We start from the raw sequence: 27,797 nt of genomic DNA, 5'->3' as shown, positions 1-27,797 counted from the left end.
AGGAAATGAGGTGCAATTCCTTACAGAAGTAGCATTGGCGGAGACAGAGTACCCTCAAGCGACTGCCACTTAGAGCCGCCAATGTCATAACTGGGGATGCAGCCAGAAGCTGGCCGTAGACAAAGCATGGAATGCATGGGGTAGTGGGGTGAAATTGTGGGGGTGGAGGGGTAACTCGCATTCACAGCTCACATCAGCAAGAATAAGATGCAGTATTGAACCGAGCAAAGATTAAGAGCGGATGGCTTTAATCCACGGGTACTTATCGGAAGAGAGAATAAAAGGACTCTTGAGGGCCTATATCCAGTGGAATACGCTAAGCTAGCCCTTGCTTTTAGCACCTCATCATTTTACATTCAGGAAATTGCACTGCTGCATTTACGCCTGCAAAATAAAATCGCAAATAATGTACAAGAACACAGAAATGGCGTGAGCGAAAAGGCTAGGACTTGCACATCTGAAGTAGTCAGCCTTGGTCCTGCCACCAATGGGAGCAAAGGACCCAGATCTGCTAAGTCAAGGCTGAATTGCGGCTTGTGATCCTATTTAGACGAGACGTGACCTAGTAATTTGGTACGTAGAACAGTTTGTGGTAGAACCAAACGTAGATGAATGTGGTTGGTGTCTGCTCCGTAACGGTGCAGATGGGAAGGTGCCCTCAGTAGTGCCCGTGATTATTATTATTTTTAAATCTTCACCAAAAAAAGTGATGGGTGGAAGGTTTTGAATACTGCTGAACTACTGGCATTTCTCTGTGTAACCTTCCACACACCCGTTTTTTAGCCCATCTGCTCCATTGCAAGAGGGGTCCAGCCATCAGTCGGGTACTTCCACTAATGGTAGCAGTCCAGCCCGAACTGCTAGGCCAGGTCTCCTCTGCACAGAGATAAAAGCAACCCAGACACGTTTCAGCCTTGTTTGGCCTCCTCAGTGAGGTGCAGCTTGGTTTCCTATGGTGCAGTGAGCAAGGAACCCACGTCTGGGCATAGCCTCTCTCACATAGATAGACAAACTGAAACCAAAAAAAAAAAAACGTGGTTTGGGGATGCTTGTGGTCTCGTGCAAAAGGGATGTGTCCAACCAGCTTGCACTGGACTGCCCCTTTTGGGAGTGAGACCCAACCTGATTTGCATATGGTCTTTACCCTTTTGTAATGGCTGGGCAGGTGAAGAACAATGGTCTGGAGGGTTTCCCAGAGCAATGCCAGAGGTTACGATGAATTCGAAACCTTTCAGCCATCACTTGTTTTGTTGAAAGTCTTCACTCCACCCCTTTTTAGTTTTGTAGAAAGCGCAGTGTCATTAAAAGATTAGATAAACCAGTGCGTGGACTATGTGATGTCACTACCCGTGGTGTCACTTCCGGAGGTGCCAGGTTGCGCCATAAACCACCGGTTATGGGTTGGGATCCCTTGACTGTGCCAACTGACAGACCATCGCCAGCGCTTGGTGCAGGTATGCTGGGTACTTCGCTGCCAGGGGTCTCACGGCAACCAACTATAAAACGGGAAACGTGGGCCTTTAGATGCAGCCGCGGTTGCAAAGGCAAGCTGTGGGCCCAGCCTGGCGCTTTCCCACTGGAAGAAATGAACACAAGGTTGGCACTGTTGCCAAGAACAGCATGCCGACTCCAAGGAGGGTGGCATAGCGATGGGAACGCCAGCCGGGCCCGGAATTGTGGAGTTCTCTCGTGCAAAGATGGGCTGTCGAAGTTGGCAAGGCACAGCCAGGGCTCGCCTTTGCCCAGAAAAATCGCGCGTACAGCAAGGTCTGGGCACAGTGACGCAATGGGTGCCGACTGGAGGGTGATGCAAGGGTGCCCGGGGAGGGCAGCGTGTCATGGAGACGGCGGGGTGACGTCACGCACTAGCACAGATATAGCCGCATCCAGGGAGACGTGGTCCCGCAGGCCGTGCACTTGGTGATGGGAGAGGCATTCCACAGGTGTGCCAGAATGCCAGTCCGCGCTGGCTCCGTTGCCCTTTCACCCACAACCACACTTTCCTCTTTAAAAATGTAGATTTATGCATACACTGCGTGGATTTTCAAAAGCGTACACTCCCATTTTTTCTCAAACGCTTATTCTCAGCGATAGACTATTGAGAACAAATGACCATTATGGAAATTAAATGTCACGCTCGTGGAAAACACAGGCTCTCGCCCGCCGCCAAATCCTTCTCCTTTGCCATCTGCATATCAAGTTTTCCCTGGACCCCCAAGTTCTCGCTCTCGCCGAAACGAGCGCACTTATTCTGTCTCCCTCGCTCGCCGGACTTCATTCCTGCTGCCCAGTGACCACTTGAAAATCCCCACTCACCTGACCTCAGATTACCCACGCCTCTCTCCTTCAGCTGGCCCGTTATTCTCCCACCCCCTCTGACCCGGGATGCTCTTCCACGCAGTCCTCCTTCAGTGAGCTAGCCCACCCAGCCCCCCTGCATCCCCTACACCTCCGATGCCGTGTTCTCAGACCTCTGCTCTCCCGCCTCAGCACCTCACCTGGCTTTAGTTCTCAGTCATTCTGCGCTCTCGCACCTGAGCCCAGACCTCTGTCTCCTCATCCCATATAAACCCCCACCTTCGTATTCGATCTTCATTCTCTCTACCCCCCCCCCCGCTCCATCTCCCCCTCTCCGTGGTGATCTCACACACCTCCCCTGATCTCAGTTCGCCCTCTGACCAGCCAGTGTCTCCTGCTTGTCAACAAATCTCACACTCTGACCAAACTCGGGCTCTCCTAATCACCCTTTACACTCACTCTTCCTCACCTGGGCCCGGTGCTTCGTTGACATCTCACGTTCTCCCACCTGGCACCCTCGGCCCATCCTGGACCATGCCTGCCCCCCTCACCTGCATCCGCGCAGCCCTGATGCACCAGGACGCCTGCCTGGAGGGGCGTGGTCACGGTTGGAACAATACCACCTGAGTGGGCGTGGCTTGAATGCGGGGAGCCGAGCTGGGCGTGGCACGGCAGAGACCTGAGCTCACGGTGTGCAGCCATAGGGAGAGAAGAAACCCAGGGGGGTACAAGAGCCAACCAGGAGCAGGACGCTCTGCGGTTTGCACGTAGACTTTTAAACGCCTCACATAATGGATTTTATTATAAAGGGTTTAGCGAAGATATTCGTATTTACAAATGAGTCTTCCATCTTCTGCTGTACGAGACCGCATTATGGTATAGTTTGCCATTATTCAGCGCCTATTGGCCGTAGTTGAGCTTTAATTAGAAACATAATGTGTAAGGCTGTTTTCAAGCATCTTATGCTAGTCACTGATAAACCAAACGCCAGTTAGTTGACATCAGAACCTAACACCACAGACCAGGGGTGCCAACTTCTGATTTTCGCTATGGAGACAGAACCACATCTTGATTTTCGCTACAGAGGTAGAGATAACCACACCGCGGAACGTGAGGTAACCGTATCCATCCCTAGGGTTTAAAACACATCTTGCACCACATTTAGCTGCAGGAATGGGAATGAAAAGCAATGGCATTTACAGGCAGGCCTAAACATAACATCTCAGCAACAGTCACCTAGCCTGCTGAGCTGCCTTTGCAGCATTCAGCTTTAGGATTCCCCACTGTCCTGCACGTCGCCCCCCCCCCCGTCCCCTCCTATTAGGCTGAGGTGACAATGAGTCAGACTTCCCACTGTGATGTGAGGAGCACGTGCTCATTTTGCAATATGCATGCTAACACTTCACTAAGCCTGAGCCCAGAAGGTGACGAGTCAGGAGCCTGACACACACGTCACTGAATCATGATTTTCTTTCTTGAATTTGGTTTCAGAATCTCTACTGGGGCAAAATGATACTGCTGACCGTGTTGTTCTAGGAGAACAGGGGCAACTGTCACCTCTGCCCCAATCCCTTTCCCAGGTCCTTTTCCACATTTACTACTATTCAAATCTTAAGGGCATGAGTATTTCTTATGATTCTCCTTCCAAGATAATACAACTCGGGTGTGGGTCCCAGACTCATAAAACACCTGCTATACTCCCCTGCCAGGTTCTCTTGTACAATTCCTTTACACAATTTGGGTGCAAATTCCAGATCCGCAATTCCCCTCTCCTCCCAAGACTTTGTGCTGCAATCTCTCTTTCTCTTATTCAGTACAAGGAGGCATGGATCTTACCAAAGTTCCTTCATGGCAAACTACTGCGATTTTGAAGATGACACTGATTCCAATGAGGATTACTCTCTTCCACACTCTTGGCAACCAATTGCCTCTTACAGGGTCCCTTTGCCTCAGTGTCAGCGTTCTCGTCTCCCCTCTGGGCTTGCTGACATCTTCTGCATTCTTTCACTCCAATCGCACACATTCGGGTACTTGCCTCGGTATCCGCTGGACTCGAGAAGCTTTTCCAGTCAGCGGCATGGAGCATTCTCGCTCCTTTTTTTTTGTGTGCATTTTTAAAGTGCTCACACAGTCCGGGGATCAAACCTGTGTTGCTTTGTGTCGTCTTGCTTCCAAGGAGAGCACGATGCCGACGAGCTATCCTCACGGGACCAGGGACTTGCACCAGAAACAAAGCCTGTCCTGGCTTCCAGTTCCCGCCACTTCACTACGCAACCGGTCTGGAACTCACCTCTGCACCCCTCCTCTCGTCGGTAGTGCTCTGTGGCCATGGCTCTTTGTCCCGTCTGCTTCCTGGTCTGCCCACCCAACCGGCCAGGAGTGCTTGGATCATGTGAGGGGTCAGTAATGAGAGGCCGACAACTGCTTTTGATTTTCTCAGAATTGAACATTTTATTAAAGAAAAAAGTTTCAAATAAATCTTGGCTAAACCTACCTTATCAGGGACTTCCCTACCTATTGTGAGGCCTAAGGGAATAACTCCTAACAAACAAAAATGGCCCTCACACTAAACAACAAAGCATCTAAAGTCAATCATGAACAACATAAAAGAGTAAATAACAAACAACCAGCCATTTGGATGCCCTTCACCCGTCCTGGGTAGATCCCTTCCCCAAGATTGCTCAAAGTCACTTTCCCCAAATGTTCAAAAGGAAAGTCTTGAACCAGTTCTTGTAAGTTCCAAGTAAATCAAAAGTTCACCAAACAAAAACCCACTGGTAACAGTTCTTCAGCCTTCAGTTGAAAAGACCCCCTTCCAATTCCAGCCAAGGAAATAGCACCAATGGTAAACCTGGATGTCTTCCTTCCGAGATTGTTTTGCCGCAGTTCAAAGAATGTATTAGCAACTTCTCCTTCTCCAAGTGTTCATACTCTGTGCAGTACACTTTGTATAATTGTCAGGATGCTTCTTCTTAGGTTTTTGCCCTTCTTTGGACAACCACCCTTCTGCTGCTGTCACTGTGGAGACAGACTCCTTGGTTCCACAGTATGCCACTACTTCAAACAATTTCAATGTGACATCCACTGATCGTATTATACACAATCACAGTTCTGGTATTTCTGCTTCAACTTAACATTTTAAACTGTTTAGGCAATTAAAAGACAAGACATTTCGACCTCTACAGGTTGGCAAGGCACCCATCTTTCTTATGCTCCAAGAAAAGGGCAGCCTTTTTGCCCCTACTGTCTGCCTTACTGCCACAAGTATAACCTGCCTGTGCTTCCAGACTAACTTTCTCTCAACTTCAAAAGTCTCAGCATTACAGGCTATTTGCTCAAGCACATAGCTCCCTTCCCCAGCTTTGTTGATACCTTCTTGGTTCCAGTAGCTACCTTGAAGCTGCATTGCCACACTTCCAACTTCAGAAAGCAATGTCACACTTGTATCAGAGGAAACTGGACCTTTAACAACTTTGCTAACTAGGTGGATTGATTTAAACAGAGTTTTCTTTATTATAGAAAGGGTTCTCCTCTTGGCTTGGGTAATGTTTATTCTTATTAATCTTATTAATACAATGAATTTTGGATCTAAAGAAAGAATGTTTCTTCTCAGTATTACAAGGTGCAGGCTTCAAAAGGAAAATTGTATTTAGGCCTACACGACCACTCTTTCTGGTAGATCTTCAACTTTAAGCATTTGTAATGGTTTGTTTTCCCACATATTAACACAGAGATACTTTCGACTCCTGATCGGGAATCACAATTGGTCCACCGTGACCTTCCTTTGATGCTGTTAAGTCTTGTAACAATTGTGAAAGTCAGCAGCAAAGTTTTCAGAATACTTTAGAAGGCGTTCCCCTTTTATTGGAGACACGCAACCACTGGCAACATTTAAAAGTTTGACAATGGAAAAGGAAATACTTTTCTCTACACACAAGCACTATATCTTTCACTAGAAGTGTACTTGATACATTTCAATTGAAAATAATAGCTTTTACAATGATCAATAGTTTAATTCGCTTCTACTCTTACGGGAGCCATTTTAGAGCTGGTAACAGTTACTGGCAAAGATTTCTTCGTGAACTTGAAAGCCAAGCTTCACTTTCCAGCTCCAGGAACACTGTGGTTGAGGGTTTCTTCACCTTCCCAACTTCTTCCATGGTTTTGGCACACTTGGGACCCACATCCCTCTGCAGGATGGGTGTCTCCAGTACAACCATGCCAAATGGGAGTCTCCTTCACTTCTCTGTCCCTCTGCTTGATTCGGGCCTCAGGCTTCAGCATGGTCACGGCTCTGCAATTACAACCGCTAGACGCACCTGGGAAGACCTTCACTCTCAGGATCACACAAAACTGTAATCTAACCCCCGGGCTATGTGAGGGGGAGATTCGCCCCCGTCACTGCCAGTAAGCAGCCCTCCCCTGGCCCCCAAAGCATGGGGGCACATATGTGCTGAACCCTGGGGGCAGATGGCTGATCATCTGCCCCCAGGGAAGGGCGCAAAATAAAATTAAAAAAAAGATATATATATCTCAACTGGGATGGGGCTGCATGAGATGCCCTCCTCTTATCTGCCCCCATGGAGGGCCGAATGAGATGCCCCCCCTGCATTTGGTGTGGGGGGGGAGAGGGTCACCACCCCACTACATTAGAAAATTACCTGGCGGTTTAGGGTGCCCCTCAGCCCGCCCTAAAGTGCAGTGTACCATTTTCATTTTTTTTTCTTTACCAAACTTGCCTTGGCGCACAGGGGCACATTGGTGTGCCAGTCTGGCCCCAGGGTGCCAACACCTTACTGCCCCACCATTTTTGGTGGCCCGCTCCCCCCGACCCCAAATGGAGGGGGGGTGTACCTCAGGCAGCCGTTTGTAGGAGGCCCAGGGAGGCCTGCATGAGGTGCCCCCGCCACCCATTTGGGGTGAGGGGCAGAGGGCCCCCAAAATTTGTGGGACAGGCCCCCCCTTGATGGGTGGGGGGGCCTGTCCCACAAAACCTTACCCAGTGAGTGGGGCAGTAAGGTTTGGGCACCCCAGGGCCAGATTGGCACACCAATGTGCCCGTCTGCGCCAAAGGGAGTTGGGTTACCAAAGGAAAAAAAGTGAAAATGGCGGAACGCATTTTAGGGGGGCTGTGGGGCACCCCAAAGGGTCGGGGAATTTTCTAATGGGATGGGGCATTGACCCCGCCCACCTGCAATGGAGTGGGTGCCATGTCATGCAGCCCTCCCTGGGACCAGATATCTGCTCCTAGGAAGGGACGCCTGAGCCCAGGGAGGAGTACAGGACAGCCCTCCCTTATATGCCCCTGGGGAGGGCTACATAAGATGCGCCGCCCCTTGATAACCACATCAAAATAATGTTTTTTTGTTTCCACTCAACCTGTTCTTGAAAGCCAGGAAATTGGGGAATTCAGCACAGCAAACCATTTGTTCCTAGCTCTTACAAGGAAAAAAACGCAGGCTTCTTTGTACATCATTTTATTTGCATTTTTTGAAAAAACACAAAATGTTCACCCTTTTTGGTTATTTTCTCTCACCCCCCTACTGCAACCTAGGATTCCTGGGTGGCATTACGACCGCATACATGTGCGAAAAAAGGGGCCAAATTTGGCCGAGATATCTTATGTAACAAAAAAGTTACAAGGTATTGAATGGCCACATACCAAAATCACCAAAAAAAGCCTTGGCACTGCGGGGGGCGGGAGGATACCCATGGCACTTAAAGGGTTAAGTGATCACACTTCCGCAAGAAACGCTAGCCTCATGCTCTTCTCCTTCTACTACTAGCCTTCCAGCTCCTGCTCCTTTCCCAGCTCCTTGCTGCAGCCTTTTATGCCTCTTAGTTGGGGCAATTTATTTCAGGTGCAGGTTGTTATTGTTAATTGCCTGACCCTGGCAAAGACTGTTAGGCCAAATTGCCTGTCCTCCACTTCTACATGCCTCTTCAGCCCTCTTCTTTGTCTCAGTCACTGTGGGATCCTGGGAATTGTAGTTCACTTTATCAAAGTTACATTTTTCCACTTTGTGTATATTTTTAAGGGTAGATTTAATTCCCTTCATATTTTTAACAGAGGGACTGTACATTTTAACAATTCTATTAGAGGAAGAAGGTATAGAGAAGGCAATACTTTCACTATTCTTTGTAGTGTACTTTTGATAATGAGTAAGATCTTTACTTTTAGGTACAAAAAGGAGTCTTTCTTGTAGTACAATAGGTTTAGATGTTACAACCTAAGGGGTTGACACCTTAGTTTTCACAGGAGGTTGAGATATATTAAAATGACAATAAGCCATAACTTCTTCTGGCATAGTGGTAAAAAGATCTCCTTCACAGGAAAAATACTGTGTCTCATCCCACGGAACCCCCCTTACTTCCTAGGGCCTTGTCTCCACCCATGTGATCCTCCTGCAGGACACCACCCCTAGGGGTGGGATAAGAAATCACCTGCCTTTCACTGGCCACCTCACAAGTTTCTTCACAGTCAGCTCCCTCTCTCGCCGCCTCCGCTCACCTACCTTTTGGGGTTCGATCCCGGACTGGGACACAGTCTGCCCTGCACTGTAACCTGCATCTCACGTCGGTCTCCAAACCGACACTTGGAAAAAAAGTCTCTCCATTTTCTCACAGCAGCTGATTTAAACTCCCATCTCCAGGCTGACAAAGGTCTTGGACCAATCACATTCTTCCTAACAGTAGACTGAGCATTATGGTTCACACTCTCTCATGGCAGTCCTCTTCCTCATCTCAGTGCATGTTGTTTTATTAGGTGAAAATTGTTCATGACTTCAGTCAACAGCTCTTGGTGGATATTGAAGGAGGTTATCACCATATGCCATCATGGAATGGGGAATGGAGGGGGATAACCCTAAAACAAAAGGGGGGATACCATGTCTCATCTGATGATGGCCTCCCATCCCTCAGAGGGTCTGTGACAAATCAACTTCCGGGGCACCAGCGGTCTAGGGAAGAATATCGGTCTCTAAACCATCAATCAGCCCCACACCTCTAGTATACCAGAACGGATCTGAACAGATTTGAAAAACAAGTAAATTATAATCCTATGTGTCCAATTTTGGTAATGTGGACGGTATGGCAGGCTTATCTCTGCAAGGTCATGGATCGTTGGTTAGTTGCAACACAGGGAAAATACAATTATTACCCAAAGATAAAAGGGACTGTCCAGTCGAGCTTGTATACAAATATCGACCATATTATTACTATTCAAACAGACATTTCTACCACACTACAAAATACAACCCACCCTATAAAGGAACACAGAGGACAGTTTCACGAAGGAAAGGGATGCACTCTGGATAGTCGGTAAAGCAGTCTTAACTGTTTAAGGTTATTTGGTTTCAGAACCAAGGGAGCAAGGGGTCGAAAAGGTCACCACTGGCCCTCGGAGCAGGACCAGGGGGACAGAACCACAATGTACCTGGTGCTTGAGATGATTGTGATGCTTGACAGCATCAGGTCGGTTTCAGGAAGCTTTGCAGCTCCTGCGACAGAGGTCAAGATGGGAGACCACTGTGGGTGTCAGGTGGCAGGCAGTTTGGCAAGTGAGGCTGGATGGTCCGCTGCAGGCTGGCCTACACGGTGGCTCAGGGTCAAGAATCGTCGTCTCTGTGCTGGTTGGAGGATCTAGAATGCAGGTCGAGTCTTCTCAGACTGCTTTAGTGACTGCAGCGTGACAACAGTCAGTGGTGCAGCCGGTCGCGGTTCAAGGGCTTGACTGTTTTGGAAATGTCCTTACAAGATGGACGCTGGCTGCCTGTTGTGGCATTCCTCCTAGCTACTTCGTAGGGCTTGTGTTGTCCTTTAATGGGGGCAGCACAAAGTTGAGGAGAGTGTTTGCAGGCAACAGCCTTATCCTTTGTTCAGAGACTCTCTGGCACTTCCCACCTAGGAAGCTTGCTGGCAGAACCTAGCAGGGAACGCAGTGTGCTGGCTGGGTACCAATTATAGAGCTGCTGGATGGATCCTCTGAGCCCAGTATCTACCTCTGTTCCCTGGGAGATGTTTAGGGGAGGGATCTTGCTTTCCTCTTGGAAATCCTGGCTTTCCTTCACTTACGGAAGCTGTAAGGCAGACTGTAACTTCAGCAAGGGTCCAAAGGAGTCCTTCTTACTCCTTTCAAAGTCATCAGGTGATCTAATAAGTGCAGGGATAAGCCCTCTTTTAAAGCCAAATGGGCCTGAGTGATGGTGCAGGCTATGCCTACCTTAATGAACCAATCCTGGGTCCCCACCAATAATCTTATATTATGCACGAGATCATAACCAGAGTGCTTTGCAACAGGAAAGGTACAGGATGACAGCATGTACTAGTAAGTTCCACCCATCTTCTGTTGTGGATCAAAGTGTCCCTCTGGTTAATTGAGCTCTGTGTGACTCCTGATCCAAACACAGGTCTGCCTTGAGGTTTGTGGTGAGAATAGACTTTCTGTCTTCATCAAATCACATACTTTTTCCCTCTGGTAAATAGTTGTCTAAAATATGACATTCATTGCCCTTCATACATAGGGGTGGGAGTTAGCTTCAAGCTCACACATTGCATATCAAAGAGGTGTTGGTATTTCCTGCTCCTTGTGTTAGTTCTGTGACTAGGCCTCTTTGCAGGCCTGTTTTCACTTAACTCTCATCAGTATGCGCTGCCACTACACAGAATTTTGACAATGGAACAGGGCCGATCCATGGAGCCTTTGATATTTTAATTAGACTGGCCATGGCCAGAGGAAGGTGTTGATTGCCTTCCCCCTTCGTAGGTGCTTTGATGTACCTGTGGCTGTCACATTCTAGCTACATGTGACAGGGAGGACTGCACCTGTAGGCTTTGCCCCCCAGAGTACACTTGACTATGTGTTTGTTGTGCGGCGAGCATTGGAAAATGTGTGCGGATCAACCCCACATATCTTCTGAGGTTGATCTCCCATCATTCATTTTAATTAAAACACTTAAAAAAAAGAAAAGCCCAGGTGAGCACACACTCCCTGTGCGGATGGTTGAATTCCTCACAAGGTCACCTCCCCTCATGTGATCCTCCCTTACATATCCACCCCCCAGGGTCAGGACCAGATAGCGATTGATGACCCTGGCCACAAGAGGAGGGCCACCTCCGAGAAAGAAGTGATCACATCATCAGATTCATCACACTTGGAACACCTGCCTCCACCTCAAAACATGAGGACCTTAGAGAGGACTGCTCTCTCAGCAGGGTCCAGCAAAATCTTGATGATCCAAAGAGGCTTCAAGATGATTCAAAGAAGTGGTGGAAGTCCCCTTCTTTCATAGTCAAAAGCCTCCAGAGGATTGGTTAGTTGGCCTGCTTTAGGGGTCCAAACCATGCTCTTGAAATGTGTGGACTGTGCCCTTACAATGTCACACTCAAAGTGCTTTGCTCCAGGGGGAGGGGAGGGGACGAGAAAGGGAGGCAGAGAGAATCAAGATGACTGAACCCTCCGAGAACTGTACAGATCCCTCACTGGCTCTCCTAACTCGCCCCCTTTCTTCCTCAATAGGATCAAAGACCTTTAGGGATACAGTCCCCTGGTGAGAGGCCTGGCTCTCTATGAATGGGTGTGCCTCTTGGCTTCTGTTCCCAGGTCATCGTCCTGTGGAATGGCTGTCCTGGGGAAATGGGTGTTACCTGCCCTTCAAAAGCAACAAATAGAAGCCATCCCCAAAGGCAACAGTCTGGTCAGTGGACAGGGGTGTCCTTGTCTTGGAGGAATACACATAATCACAGGGCTGACATGTGCTAAATCAAATTGGATGCAACTGTAATAATTATGTGAATACCATCCACAATACCCTAACTCAGGTGTGGCTTATGTTTAAAGATTATTCTGCCACTAGTAGGTAGACACCTAATTATAGGGTTTTTGGAACAGGGATGCACATTTCAAATGCAGCCCCTGCCCTGCAGAGACTTGAATGTCACTGCAGCTCTCAAGAGGGCACTGTATCCTCTGAACCAGCTCTGTGCCACAAGTAGAGCGGTGTCATACCTTAACCCCCCCAGGCTTATTGCTATGACGCTTCCTGGACGGTCCCTACAGGAATAGCCTGCATCCCTCAGCAGGTCGCACACAGCCACATCATCACGTGACACAACCACGTGATTTACAATGTTACCGGAAGACACATTAGTATGCTGCGTTCCGTATTCAAACACTTCTCAACTGTTATTAACAGGCAGTATGAAGTGTGCTTGTTTCTTGTTTTCTTGACTCTTTCTGGACGAAGACTTGGCATCTTTGTTTTTGGTCATTTTGCCTTTTTAGGCGTTTTTTCTTATGGATTGTTTTTCCTGCCCTTGGATTGTGCTCTGGGACCTCCTGACATTGGATTGTGGATTTGGCACTCTGAACCTTTTGTTTCCTACTCCTGGATTATTGTTTGGAACCTTGATTCCCTCTTTGAACGGTAAGCTGGAAGTTCCTCTTTCTCCTGGTGCTACATCTTTGTACCGCCTGGTGATATTCCTGTGTCTCCTTCAGCCATATCCTACACTGCAGATTCACCATGTATGATCTACAATAGAGAGTAGCTCTAGAAGCAAGGGGAGGGTCATCGCTTGTTCAGTACGTTAATATATTACGTCTCCCTTACCAGCTGCACAGATCACCCGGGGACATTCCCATCTCCTCATCCTTTTGCACAATAGATTGGCCAGTAGGAGTGAATTATTGGTTCCCTGGAGGGTGCATTGTGTAGAAGGCAGTTATCTTCCACCTCTCTCTCTGCCACTAATATTTCTGTCATGCCATCCATATCTGATCATTCAATTGTTTTCCCCATCATTGCCTTTCCACCCTCTGACCCCATTCATACGCTCTACCCGCACAGAAATGCATTGACTGCTGCACAAATGGAGGCGCACCCATTCTCATGAGGACCTGCAACTCTACCTCTCTGCCCTGAAATCTCTCAAGTCCACTCTTGATAGAGCAAAAACGAATTCTACCAAACCCTCATTGATTCTCAATCCAACCATCCTCGCCGGCTACAGGGCACCCTAAACTCACTCCTCCTAAGTCTATGACTATCACTCCACTGTCACAGCTAACGATCTAGCTGAATACTTGGATGCAAACATTTCCAAAATGAGAGACTCTCTCCTGACCTCTTCACACTCCTTCCTCCTACATTTAAACACTACGCCTACTCTACCATCATCCTCTGTTGCCATCTCCCACTTTAGTCACACGAATACTGACAACATGCCACCTCTAGTGATGAAGGCTAACCCCTTTTGTGCCCCATCAGCACCTCTTGCTCCTCAGCTAGTTGAGCCTATTGCCCCTTTAGTGGCCTCTCACCTAGCTGAACTCTTCAATCTGTCCTTTGACTCTGCTTGTTTTCCCTCTGTTTTCAAAACAGCCAAGGTCATCCCTCTCTTAAAAAAAACAAGGTGCTGACCCGAACCTTCCAGCTAACTTTCACCCTGTCTCTCCTTTCCTCACTACTGTAAAGTACTCTAAAGGGTTGTGTTGAACTGTCTTACCAATTACTTAGACATCCACCACCTTTGAGACCCGTACAAGTAGGTTTTGCTTCCGTTACTCCACGGAAACCTCTCTCATGAATATGTCCAACTTCATCGACTGCTAAGCACTTCAACATATCCTCTATCCTAATTCTCCTTCACCTGTCTGCTGCCTTTGACACTGTCGATAACTCTGATGTCCTTAATACTCTCTTCTTCAGATTCACAATCAAACCCTTAGCTGGATTTTGGTCTCTGGGAGCAACAACACCTCTCAACTCACTCCTCCAACTGTTGGTGTTCCACAAGCCTGTCTTGGATCATCTCCTCTTTACACTGTACACCTAGTCTCTTCGGGCACTAATCTCATTTGGGTCCTCGTACCAACTCTTTGCGGATGGCACCCAAATCTTCTCTTCTCTTGAACTCTTCTCTGATCTCTATCAAAATTTCCAACAGTCTCTCTGCCATTAAATATTGGAAGGCTTTGCACTCTCTGATGTTAAACTCTAAAAAAAAGAAATAGAGGTGCTCTTCTTCCCTGCCAAAAGCTCTCTCTCAACTCTTCTGCCTATCCAGTTCCCACCCAACACTCCCCTACTCTTCTTCAGCTAGAAACCTCTGCGCCATCTATGACCCTTCTCACACCTTCTCTACTTTCATGTCCAAAACTATAACAGAAGCATGCCTCAACCACCACCAAACATCTCTTAAGCACTCGTCTTAACCAAACAAGACTACTGTGTCAGCATCCTTTTTGGTATCCCCAACTGTGCTTTCTGTCCTCTCGACAAGATCATTAACTTAGCTACTTCGACTCTCTTTGAAGATCCTCACTTCACACCTACTTCCTCATACCATCACCAAGCTGAATGGCTGACAATGCAAAACAGGGCCAGATTGTACTTCTCCCAATTCAAAAATCCATCCATGGTAAGGCACCACTGTATCTGTCCTCCTCTATCCAATGCTACAAACCTTCCCGTATTCTCCGCTCTGCCTTCTTAACTACCCTTGTGGCTCCTCACCCCTCCCCGTATTTCCTGTCACTTTCGCTCTTTCTCTCATCTTGCTCCACTTGCATGTAATGCTCTTCCCTGTGGATGGTTTCTCGGATGTCTGTGGGATTTGTTCAAAACCACACTAAAATGCCTACCCCCCTTGCCTCTGAACCCTCTTAACCTACCTGTCGTCTGCCTGCTAGCTAAAACTTTTCCTTCACCTCCAACCTGCTGTCAATCTGGAAAAGTGAATACCCTTCATTTGAATGACAGACGTAACTTGATGGCCGAAGACCAACCGTCTTATGCACCGAATTATAGAAATACAGACTGCTATGCTTGACCAACAAGCGGCCATTTTAAACGTAGCAAGAATCGCCATTTTGCTTGTTAACCATTGCTCATTGCTTTCTGTCTAAAACTGCTTTGCAGCTTGCAATTCTTGCGAATTCTGCTTAGTCTCCTCAACTGTTAACATTGTTGTCTGAATATGAAAGGGCAAGGTCGCGGGGCTGAGGAGTTCGTTGAAACTCCTCATGAGTAGCCCAGAAAGGAATGGCCACGCTCCCTCTCTGTAGCCTTGAGGGAGAGCTACAGGGCATTTAATCATTTCACAGCTGCCAGCCAGTCTCGTACTGTGGTAGAATATGTTAGAATAAAGCAACTAAAGGCTTGAATTATGCTCTTCTTACGGCCCCCCTTCGCAAAACCCTTTAGAGCGTGTCGGCTCCCAGGACACGAATAGTACCTCATAGATAGCGAAGCTTGGAATGTGACTCTTCCCCCCGTGTGCAGCTTGCTTCCAAGAACAGAACCACCGTGTTCTGTTCAACAACTAGAAGATGCCTCCGCACTTTCTAATTGCACATTGTTACTAGAATAGACATCGAAAGTGTCATAATTGTCATACCCGTCGGAAATGTCCATCGTCATCCCGACTTCAAAGAACCTTAATAAAGGGGGGTGTTAAACATGACATAGCTGATTGTACGATATGCATTTTGTATATATGTAACTGATGTACGTAATTCGCTCTCTTGCGTCCCTCGAGGTCTAGGAAACTCACACCGCGGGGTGTGAGACCACAGTTGGCCAATTCGGACTATTTTTGCTTGCAGTAAACCCTAGCATTGGGAATTTGAACCTTGTGTCTGGCGCATCCTTTCGTGTATGGTTATTGCCTTGTTTCCATATCGCGAGGGACCCCTAGGGGCCCCTTTCACTGCCTCTGTTCCCAGGGTCGAACTGAGGCATAACATTGTCTCAGGCACCATTGAAAAAGTGGGCCACAGTTGCAAATGGCATAAATTCCTTTTGTAGCACACTATTTAAGTAAAGGAGGTGTTTTTTGATAAAATGTGATGGAAATTGTGCATTTTGAAAAATGTTTATTCAGCAACATTGGTCAAAACTACTAGCCGCATGGTGAAGTAACTCATCAAACTGGCCCACATTGGCCAAACTTTGAACCCAAAAACTGGCCCACACTAGCATTTTGCGTTCGGCATTGCCCTATTGCCCAATAGACCAGTACAAGTCTTTCTGTCCCTCATTCCTCTGCCTCCACTCTAGCACCACAACAATCATGGTCATATCCCGAGCACAGCTGGCGGTACCGCCCAAATGCATTTAAAAATGTCCAATGTGTGTTGTTCTTTATTTATGTCCACTTATGTATTATCCCCAGTTATTGTTCCATTTACTCCCCTCCACAACTTGTCAGAATGTCCCTCAAACTCACCCCATTGTATGAAGCTCACTGCTTCGCATCAAATCTGATTACTTATCTATTGTACATTCTTTTGTGATCAAAAGAGCATTCTTCCTCCTGTCCATAAATAAATCTCACCTGGGATTCCAAGCAGAACAAGCAGGTGCTGTGAATCAGGATACTGATGCAGCAGGACACAAGTACACACTATGTTTTTGCATGGAGCTTATGAAAGGGGAATCTGATCAGCAGATTTCCCATAGAGATGGAATTACCTGCATCATTTTATTATTTAATTTCAAAAAATCTGAAAATCCAGGGCTTTAACACCCTTGCGAGATGGCAACTCATCACACATACTGTATCTTTCCAATAAAAACACAAATTACCATGTGTAAATCTCCATGGCTTCCACAAACTCGTCCCAGGACTTACTTTTGAGGGCCGCCTTCACTGACAAAACCTTTTCCAATTAAAAATACCTCACCCCCCACCTTTTTAGGAAATATAATACTGCCCTTTCCTACTCAACCTCAGTTATGTTTTTCCTGCCCTTTGGACAGGCACCTTTTATCCTCTTGCTGCTGGGCTTGAGGGGCAGCATTGGTGACAAAAGGTGTATACCCTCCCCTTGACATGGGTGAGGTGTGGGGGAACCCGTGCTGGAAACCTCCTGAGCTGTTTTGTGATTACAGGCTACCCGTCTGGGGGCTGGCGTTGGCTTGCCCAATACCTGGGTGCACCGGATGTGAAGAGACCCAGTGGGCGGGGCTGGAATCCTCTAAGTTGCGCGATCCGGAAGGAATTCAATAAGGGTTGTTTGTGAAACAGAGACGGAGCTTACAGCGGGCCATGCCCAGTTCTTGCCCTTTGTGTTTCTGCACCCACTCAGGTAGGAGGGGATGATCCTGCTCGGGCAGGCGAGTTTAGGCGTGTGTCCACTCGAGACGCCCCAAGTGATCACAGTTTCTGGAAGGACTGATCATGCTGGGCACCTTGATGAACTGCAGGTGCTGCAGGGCTACCCTTCTGCTGTCCGGGCAGTGCAACAGGCAGTTCATTATGCCGATTATGCTACTGGTTCCAGGTGTGCAAAGCCAGGGGGAATTTGCATGTGGAACTGGAACTGTTAGTTGGTGGCAGGACTGCTGAACGGTGGGTTGGTGGTGTGTCCTGCTGCGGCTGGTTGTTCTGGAGTTTTGTGCTTGCCCTTTTCATCACCCGCATTTGGCACTAGTTTGGGAGGACCTCCTCTGAACCCTCTTAACCTACCTGTCGTCTGCCTGCTAGCTAAAACTTTTCCTTCGCTTCCAACCTGCTGTCAATCTGGAAAAGTGAATACCCTTCATTTTAATGACAGACGTAACTTGATGGCCGAAAGGCCAACCGTCTTATGCACCGAATTATAGAAATACAGACTGCTATGCTTGACCAACAAGCGGCCATTTTAAACGTAGCAAGAATCGCCATTTTGCTTGTTAACCATTGCTCATTGCTTTCTGTCTAAAACTGCTTTGCAGCTTGCAATTCTTGCGAATTCTGCTTAGTCTCCTCAACTGTTAACATTGTTGTCTGAATATGAAAGGGCAAGGTCGCGGGGCTGAGGAGTTCGTTGAAACTCCTCATGAGTAGCCCAGAAAGGAATGGCCACGCTCCCTCTCTGTAGCCTTGAGGGAGAGCTACAGGGCATTTAATCATTTCACAGCTGCCAGCCAGTCTCGTACTGTGGTAGAATATGTTAGAATAAAGCAACTAAAGGCTTGAATTATGCTCTTCTTACGGCCCCCCTTCGCAAAACCCTTTAGAGCGTGTCGGCTCCCAGGACTGGTACCTTTGTGTCACCCGAGTCCTGAAGAGGAGGTGGCATGGTAGTGGTTTCCTGTCTCTAACAAGAGGGGGCAGAAATGAGTCCCTAAGGCTTTGAAGGGGGTATCCACAAATATCCCAGTAGGTGGCTTCGTCCTCGTCTTCCTCGTCCCCTTCTTTGAGTTGTTTTCCAGCGAGTCCGATTCTTTAGAGAAGGACTGTGAATGCAGGGGAGCATATCTGGACAGGAACACTTTGGAAGGCGTTGGTGCAGATGGCATTGGGTTGCAATTCTTGCGAATTCTGCTTACTCTGCTCAACTGTTAACATTGCTGTCTGAATATGAAAGGGCAAGGTCGCGGGACCCAGGAGTTTGTTGAAACTCCTCATGAGTAGCCCAGAAAGGAATGGCCACGCTCCCGCTCTGTAGCCTTGTGGGAGAGCTACAGGGCATTTAATCATTTCACAGCTGCCAGCCAGTCTTGTACTGTGGTTGAATATGTTAGAATAAAGCAGCTAAAGGCTTGAATTATGCTCTTCTTACGGCCCCCCTTCGCAAAACCCTTTAGAGCGTGTCGGCTCCCAGGACTGGTAACTTTGTGTCACCCGAGTCCTGAAGAGGAGGTGGCATGGTAGTGGTTTCCTGTCTCTAACAAGAGGGGGCAGAAATGAGTCCCTAAGGCTTTGAAGGGGGTATCCACAAATATCCTAGTAGGTGGCTTCGTCCTCGTCTTCCTCGTCCCCTTCTTTGAGTTGTTTTCCAGCGAGTCCGATTCTTTAGAGAAGGACTGTGAATGCAGGGGAGCATATCTGGACAGGAACACTTTGGAAGGCGTTGGTGCAGATGGCATTGGGTTCCCCTCTCAGAAGGCCAATTTGCCGTGAAGAGACTTTAGAGTCCACAGTTCAAAGAACACGGTTTTGTTGGAGTAAAAAGGACTTCTGCACATTGAAAGGGCTGCACTTTTTGGTAAGGTGGACAGACTGTTGCACGGGAGGTCTCCCTATAGGCCATTTTCCAGGGCTGCTACTTGGGTTGACCCTTTTACATTCATTAGAGATTATCAGCTACCTGTGGCCATTCAGGAGGCCGGCGCTTTTGGTACTGGTGTTCTGGATGCTGGCACGCATTGTAGGATGTGGGTGCCAGTTATAATGGGGTGTGTTACGGGGTGTGAAACACGCGTGTATAGGCACGTTACAAATGCCATATCATATCATGCGTGTTGTGTGAAGTTTCGTAGGCCCAAACATTGTATTATTTGGTATTCCTCCAAAGTAAGTACTGGGACGAAGATGGGGGGACGTGGAGGTAATGCCTAGATTATTTAATGGCAATCCTCATTAGTACATGTTCTATTCTTCCTTGTCGCAGTACTTTCGATTTGCCTCTCGCTCCTAGTGGGAGATGGTCGGGCCCATGAGCCCCAGTGGGAATGGTAAAGGTTGGTATTGTGCCTGCTCGGGAGGGGTGAACATCTTTAATTGGGAAATGGTTTTTGCTAGTGTAGGCGGGGCCTCAAAAGTAAGTAATATGATGAGGAAGTGTAGGTCTAGGTGTAAGGATTATGGCTAAGTAATCTAGGCAGTAACCACCGGACTTGCATCTTTTCAGAATTCAAGCTGCTTCTTCCTCCAAGGCGCAGGCATCTTGCCCGTTGGGGGTGTGGGTCTAGGGGACACAATGCCACCAGTTGTCAGGAACTGCCCACCCGCGCGACACAGAATAGGGCCTGGTATATGAGGATATCCAGGGTGGGGCACCAAGACTGCCATGGTCTGTCTGTAGGTGAGGAAGGGTCTTTACCGGAATCTGAGGAAGATTCATGGTGGTGGACTATGGGGGACGTGGGAGTTTACAAACCCGGGATGTAACGGATGCAGCACAGCGACACGCCCCAGGGCATGCTATTAGGTGGACGGCATCTTGGCAGCTGGTGGAAACAGGTGCACTCTTCTGGCCCTCTAACATTTAATAATAATTGCCTGGTTACAGCCTTTTTTGAACCGAAGCAAAAAGTTGCAGTGTTTTTCTTGTCTACGAGTCCAATTATTTGTGTCGAGTTACTGTGTGCGCAAAAACTAATGGTTGTGTGTGGCCAGTAGATCTGCTGGACATGGCGCCTTCCACCGTACCTGCCTACATTTGAAAATCAATAACCCTGAGAGGTATGCCCCGCCCAAAGCCACAAAAGACTGCGCCCCTTTGCACACGGCTCCTACCAAGCATGCCAAAAAGTAAACTCAGGTGGTGTAGCTGTCATTAGAAACACGTTTTCAGTTTGCACTTTACAGTGGAATACAATACATTTAATTAAATTGGCTATTCACAACCACCCAAATTGCATAGGACGAATGGCATACGCCTGCCATACAATAGATACACACACAAAACCAAGAGAGGATATTTTCTTCAAATAGTGTTTTTGAAAACGTTAAAATGCGTGCATGTTTTAAACTCCAGGAACCAATACAAAGGTTTACCCTGGAACTTGCAGCACCAAAATGGGACATTTCACCTTAGTTGTTATTCATGAGGTTATATATAGTGTGGTGGTGAGGTGCCCAGTCTGCAAACCTGATTGATGGCTGTGGTTCAATCCCTGAGGTGGGATTTAATTTATGAATTCAATGCGGACCTTCAATGTTTCTCACTGTAGCTGGGTCATGGGAGTGGAAGTGGGTGGACTCAGTCCACCCGCGTGTACCCCCCACTTGAGCCTTGGCAAACTGGCCAAAAAGAATGACATTTTAAGCAGAACAAACCCGGTAATACTGTTGTCAATTTAATTTGGCTCCAGTCTGCATTCTTCTTGGGCCCGCCTTAGTCCCGCCCACACCTCCAGCCGATTGGCTACAAGAGACTGCTGCCGGTAGCCAATCGGATGACGGGTTGGACGGACCCGTAGAATCCAGGGTCTTCCCCAGGGAGAAGAGGCTAAAAACCCGAAGTCTCCGGGGAAAACCCAGAGGTTAGGAAGGTATGCCTCCTGCCACACTGAACTGTTTGGTGCGGCCAAGCTGCTGCAGCAACCTGCCAACACCAAAGTAAGCATCAGCAGTATTGGAGATGCGAGCTGTGACACGTCGGTGCTGTCTCTTGATCTACCATTGGAAACTGAACAGCTTCTCCTAGGGGAACCAATTGGCTGAGGTACCATTTTTCATTAGAAGCCGGTGTCCTGTCCGGCATCAGATATCTCCCCGGATCTCGGACCCGCCTGCCCCTTACACTTTCATAGGAAAACAAATAAATAAAAAGACACTTCTAAACTAAAAAATGCTGTTTAAACTTACATTCACTAGCTTTCTTTGAAATGTGTTTCTTTTTTATGTCGCTGTGTGCCCCTTCTTTGGTGCTTTATCACAGGTTATATTTATAAAGATGTAATATGCTTGTCCAACTGCTTCACAAATAAATGCTTCTGCTGTGCTGACAGCAGGTATTAGGAAATTAAACTTAGTTCATGGTTGGCAACTTTTGATTTTCACTACCGGGGCAGAATATAAGCAAGCGACCGGCCCAACCCATATCCTTCCCAAACGCATGTTTCTTTTTATAAGTGATTGGAAATAGTCATACGAGTAACACACAACCAGTGTTTAATAGATAACATATCTGCAACGGCCACTAAACCTGCTGAGCTACCCTGGAAGCCTGCTACTGTAGAATGTGCCTCTGGATCCCTTAATGTGCTCAAAATACTGCATTACCAACAGTATTTCGGGTGCACTACTGCCATGGAAGTGATTTAAAGTAAAGTGGAATTCGTGTACAGTGTGAAGTTTGGAAAGCAACATCATGAAAGTAATTGCAAAATGTGTAAACTATTACTTTGAACATTTCCTTTGAGCAGAGTTTAACTGCCAGATCTGCATCCTCTGAACTCTGCCCCTTCGGAACTCCAGCCCCACCCTCCAAACTGCACCCCCACCCCAGCACAGGTGGGATCCCCTTTACATTTTTTCCATTTCCACCACTGCGTGGAACGAAGGCGACAATGCTCCCGTCATTGAACTCAAGGCCATCTACGAAAGCAAAGGCCTTGCTTTAGCACTGCGCATCCATCTCAAACATGAGCTGCAGCTATTTATCAAGGGTCTGGAGTAGCTCTGCTATAAAGAAAGCGACGCTGCGATGCAAACGTCTTTGTTAGACCGGTCGACTAATGGACAAGTCAACTTGAAAAGAAGTGTTCCGTGGGACATGCAAAAGACTTTGCCGCAGGCCCTCTCACTCTCAGAGGACTGCCTAGCCTCTCGCTCTTGTTCTGTGATATCTTCTGAACACGGACTCTGAACCAGACTAGACCTTAGTGAACAGTGTGGTACTGCATTGTCTTATGCATGAGAGGAGTGCGGCACACCCGCCCGCACATCCGCACGCAAATACGTGGTGACGAGAGATGGGTCAAGTCAACAAATGGGCGTGGCCTGAGCGCACTGGGTCAGAGTCTCGCCCCAACGAGTAATCGTGGTTTATTGGTCTCATGCTTTGGATGCTACCAGCGGGCCCTTTGCGTCACCAGAGTGCCCCGCACAGTTGGTGCCTGCCCCTCAGTGGCAGACTGGTTGGAGGGCAAGAGGCAATGGTCTCCCAGGCTGACTGGGCTGCTGCTACGTGAGCCACTGTTGAAAATGCAACAAAAAAAAAGACTTTAAATATAAAAATCTTTCAGAATCTAGCCTGCCTCCAAGGAACTGAGTACTGCAAGGCCTGCTCAGCTTCTTTGTAGTTTAGGTGAGGCACTGATCTTGATTTCAGCAATGTTGCAGATGGGCCCCACATATGGACCACAGCGATTGAATGAGATTTGGAAGGGCCTAGACTGCAGGTGCATGGTCATTGTTCCCACAGCAATGTACGCATTAAAATGTCAGGTTCTGTGACCCTGAATGATAATGTTGGCACCACTGCACCCCATACACCATTGGTCTTTAAACAATCCCCAGCTGCTTATCAGGAGTGCTACTTGCCAAGGAAGAAAGGGTCCATATCTTATTACAGTTCGTCCTGGGTTTAATTCTGTAATAATTCTTGCTCTGCGTTTGGTGAATTTTTTTTACCACCATCATGACACTGTTGGCCATCGTATCCTCTTCGATGACAGCATGGGATTCACCGTCGAGGTCCTGAACTTGCATACTTCCTACCTTCAGACACTAGCCTGTCCAGATGAACATGTTGCATTCTAACCAACTGCCATTCCCCTTCAGAGTCCCCCAAGGGTCTATCCTCACATGATCCTCTGTAACCTTTACATGGAGCCTCTGGCCACCCTCCTAGAAGATACGGACATAGTTATCCACAAATACATTAACGACACTCAGTTACATGAGAGTAAAAAGTCCACAGGACATCCGTTGTCTCTGTAACTACAAAGCAATCATACAGTCCTGGATGTTGGCTGCCACCACCAACTTAACCCCTCGAAGACTAAATTCATGCTCATCAGTCCCCCCCAATAAGCAACAACTAGTCCAACAACTGCTCAATTATATCTGCCTATAAAGATTTGAGCTGCAACTCTCAGATTCAGCAAAATCCTTAGGTTTCACCATCGACAGCAGCCTCCACTTCCAGGAACACATAGCAAAGAAGGCCCAGACAGCCTGGTGCCAAATCTCCACCCTTTGCAGGCACTTGTGATTTCACACAACAATGCGGGGTAACACCCACCCAGCAGGACTCCGAGCCGCAAACTTGACTCCCCTAAAAGCAGTCCAGCATGCTGCGGCATGCCTCGTTATAGGTGCACAGAAATTTGACCAGAAATGTGACCTTTCAGATGGAGATAACCATGGTGGATTTTCTGCGGAAGTCTTCCTAAAATACTGCGGCGGCTTATCCTATAGAATTCCATTGGTAGTATTTGATAAAACCCTGAATTGGGTTGGTAGTAAAAGTCGACAGTATTTGCCAAATGCTGCTGATTTTACCATTACCCGAAACTCTGAATGAACCACTAAGTGCAATCGAGGAGGACTGGCAAATTAAGGTTGTCTACATGTGAGACAAGGCAATGGAAGGGGGTGAGTGACAAGGAATTGGTGACTTGGCAAGGAAAAAGGGTGAAGCCAAGGGAAGAGGATTGAGATACGGGATAAAAGAGGTCTGAAAATTAATTATTAGTATGTTTTCATTCTAATTATAATCCAGGTTTGTACAATGTGTGTGTACTTTCAGATGTTTTGCATCTGGATACAGATGATTAAGAGGATGTCTTCTTGTAGATACGTTGGTTATTGAACAGTGTACTAGTTTAACCAGTAGTCGAAGTGGGTGGGAGCAGTGCTCCTCTGCTTTTTTTAAATTACGTTTTACTCGACCCACTTTTCTGGAATGATTTAATTTTAAATCAAAAGTGTAGGAACAAGTTGAAAATTGAACTTCAGTGCAGCACACTGAACATTCCCTTAAACGGCACATTTGTTTGGGGATTTGGATTGTGGCAGGAGGGGGCATGGTGATAGGGTTTGTGGGGGGGCAGGCCATGAGGGAACATAATTCCACTACTACTTTTCGTACACTTGGACCACCGAGTTTAACCCTTGAAAAACAATTTTTCAGAAAGCATTTTGTTGGTTAGAATATTGACGATGGAATAGGAGAAAATGAGGACTCCTCTGCTTTCTAAATTGGAAACTATGGAACAAGGAAGACGGGGCACAAACCTCCCCACCCTTCCACACTCCATACATTATGTGATCCTGAGCTAATCACCACCGTGCCTTATTTTCCTGAACTATCTGTACGGGGGGGGCAATAACGCTAATATGGTTTTATAATCTATAGTGTTACTCCATAAATAATTATAATATTAACCATGTACACAATGCACAATACTAGGGAGGTGCAATGTCAGGTGGATAATCAGGGTTCCGGGAATGGTTTTTGTGTTGTGGGCTGGGGAGGCAGCAGGGGTGGACTGGGAACTAAAAGAGGCCCTGGAAATAATTACTGGGGACCAAAATAGGCCCTGGAAATAATGTTCTCCAGAGTTCCCTATGGGCTAGTCCACCCCTGGGAGGCAGTAAAAAAGGTATGGGTCTTCTGCCACACCAACTCATGCTTGGCTCTGAGAGAGAAGTCAGACCCCTGGCCTCAGTAACGGCATGGCTCTACCAACCATACCAACAAGTTCTCTATCTTTGCCACCCCTTTACATTGGTTTCAAACTAAAGATGGTATTGAGTGGGAGGAGATGTAGCCTGCTGTCAAATTGGAAACTGGGACACCTGGGCTGAAATCATCTTTACAATTTCCCCCATTATATCATCTTGGCGAGATAATTTCACTATATTAGGTACGTGGGAGTGGTTTCTGGGGCCCGGGCCTCTAAGAAACCACAAACATTGATAAAAGACATGTTGCATGAAAGGAAAACAGTGCCAATATTATCTAGTAAATATGCTTGAGAAGTTGTGGGGCAGGGGAGCGGCCTGCTCATATTGACTTTGCTTGTTCTGGAAGTTGGGACTGCTGAATTGTGTGCTTGGGACAGAAAATTATAATTGCCCCAGCCCAAAAGTTGCCCGTCCTCCCCTGCATCGGCAGACTGTGTTTCTGTTTACCTCCCTGGGCTCACACCCACTGGCAAGGACCAGTCTAAAAGGGGTCATAGCTCCACCAGGTGAGAACACGACAAACAGCACTTTTCATGCCGGGACTTTCCAGACGAAACTACGAGATCCAGAATGCAACTTTAGGCTAGTGTGGAAGACCTCTATCTCACGTGTTCTATGGTGCAATGTGGCTGCCTAACTCGCACCCCTAAAGGCATTTTGGTCACAACTGCAAATCCCTACATTCCCTGTGCCCCCAGGTAGGTGCCAAGAATCACAGGCGATTGCAATGCTTTGCTAATACAGGGCACACGGTACAGAAACCAGAGTTTTGGCGCCTCTGGGGTTGAGTATTCATGACTGACTTCTGATTCCTCGCAGTTCGTAAAACAGCCGACATTTCACTTGTATGCAGTGTGTCCAGCGCGCGCGCACCCAATCACAACAGCCAGCTAAAGTCTCACAATCCGAGGAGCGCAACCGAGCTCACAAAAACTTCACGGGGTAACTCACCCGGCGGGCGCCCTCACACGGTGCACGGCCCCAGCTCCACCGGGCTTAGAAACGAAAGTTCCGTGTTTACGAGAGCGAAGCGTCACTCACGCTGCCAGCGATCACATGGAAGGCGAGAGACAGAGCTGGGACTCAGGTGCGCGGATTTCGGGATGCCGGGCATTCCTGTGCGGCCACGCCCCCGCCGGGATTCCTGCCCAGGCACGTCTCGCTGTGCCGTTGTACACTGGCCGCTCTCCCAGTATAGTGTAACTGGATAGCTGCCCACCCCTTGAAAGGCATCTCCGCAACAGCTGCGCAGGATGACTTCCTCATTGGAGTGATGGTCACAGTAGGTAGGGCTGGCACAGAGTCAGTTACATGCCAAGAACATGCGTTTGTAAGTCCAGCATGGCTGCATTAGATTCACTCACGTGACACCCCCAACTAGGGATGGGGTGTGTAGTCACATGCAGTACTTTAATCGGAATGAGAAACCGGTGGGAGGATGGGGGGGCTCTAACATGGTGCGCGGCCTAAACAGTGGTGCGTTTGCCTTCCCTCAAAACTCACAGAAATCAATGTCAGAAAAATGTTGTTTTGTAACTTAGTCCAATGTCCCGTATCCTTCTATTTTGTGGGAGTTCGAATACCGTGTTATCAAGGTAAACAGTGCAGTTTTTAGCAGTACAAACAACACCGGTTCTTCAGAGTTTGTACCTTTTATAAACAATAGTATTTACAAAGATATTGTGCTTGATGTATGAAAGCGTTTTTAGTGGGTTTTTGCATTTGGAAAGCCAGTTAACTCTGTAGAATCTGTGATTTTTAAGCAAATGTGCACTGTCACTGTATACCAGCCTCTTTGAAAAAAAATAGACTAAAGTTATCAATTAAAACAAGCAAACTTTAGTCCCGTGTTCATTGTAAAATGTTCTGCATCTAAATGGTGCGCTCGGATGCCTGTGGCGCGCTATAAATAAATTAAATAAAACAATAAAATGAATAAGTTCTTCAACTGAAAACCAGACTGCGGCCTTGAGCAGACGAAACAGAGTCCCAAGTGGTGTGAAGGGCCTTAATAGTTTGTGACAGCAGGCGGACATTGAATTCCCCACCGGTAAATGGTCACCCATCACGTCCCTGAGGACTGTGCTTTGTCTGCTGCTGGCTGCAGTTAATCACTGTGTGGCTTGGGCCTAGACCTGGGAGAGCCAGGGAATTCATAGGAAGAGCCGAGCCAGGACCACGCCTGGGAGTCTGGCCTGGCTCTTAGGGCCAAATAAAAGCCGAGCCAGAGAAATGGCAGAGTGAAACAGGGGAAGGGTCTGTGTCCGAGGCTGGGGGGTTAGGAGGGGGGTGCAAGAAAAAGGGGATAAAGAGGTTGGGTCAACAACAGGGCTAAAAGGTCAAGGAAAGGAGTTGGGGCAACAAAG

General features: G+C 47.6%; 1 protein-coding gene across 1 annotated transcript in view; it reads right to left on the bottom strand.

Moving 5' to 3' along the window:
• Window positions 1-26,481, bottom strand: part of RHBDF2 (rhomboid 5 homolog 2) — a 783,795-nt gene extending 757,314 nt beyond the window's left edge. Inside the window, exon 1 of the mRNA XM_069654677.1 lies at window positions 26,383-26,481. The gene's annotated coding sequence lies outside the window, so the exon portion shown is untranslated. The remainder of the gene's footprint in view (window positions 1-26,382) is intronic.
• Window positions 26,482-27,797: the final 1,316 nt, after the last annotated feature.

The sequence above is a fragment of the Ambystoma mexicanum genome, chromosome 3q (assembly GCF_040938575.1).
Source record: "Ambystoma mexicanum isolate Mex_15411 chromosome 3q, UKY_AmexF1_1, whole genome shotgun sequence".
NCBI lineage: Eukaryota > Metazoa > Chordata > Amphibia > Caudata > Ambystomatidae > Ambystoma > Ambystoma mexicanum.
The sequence above is the reverse complement of the archived record's forward strand: the minus strand, read 5'-3'. Positions and strand labels throughout refer to the sequence as shown.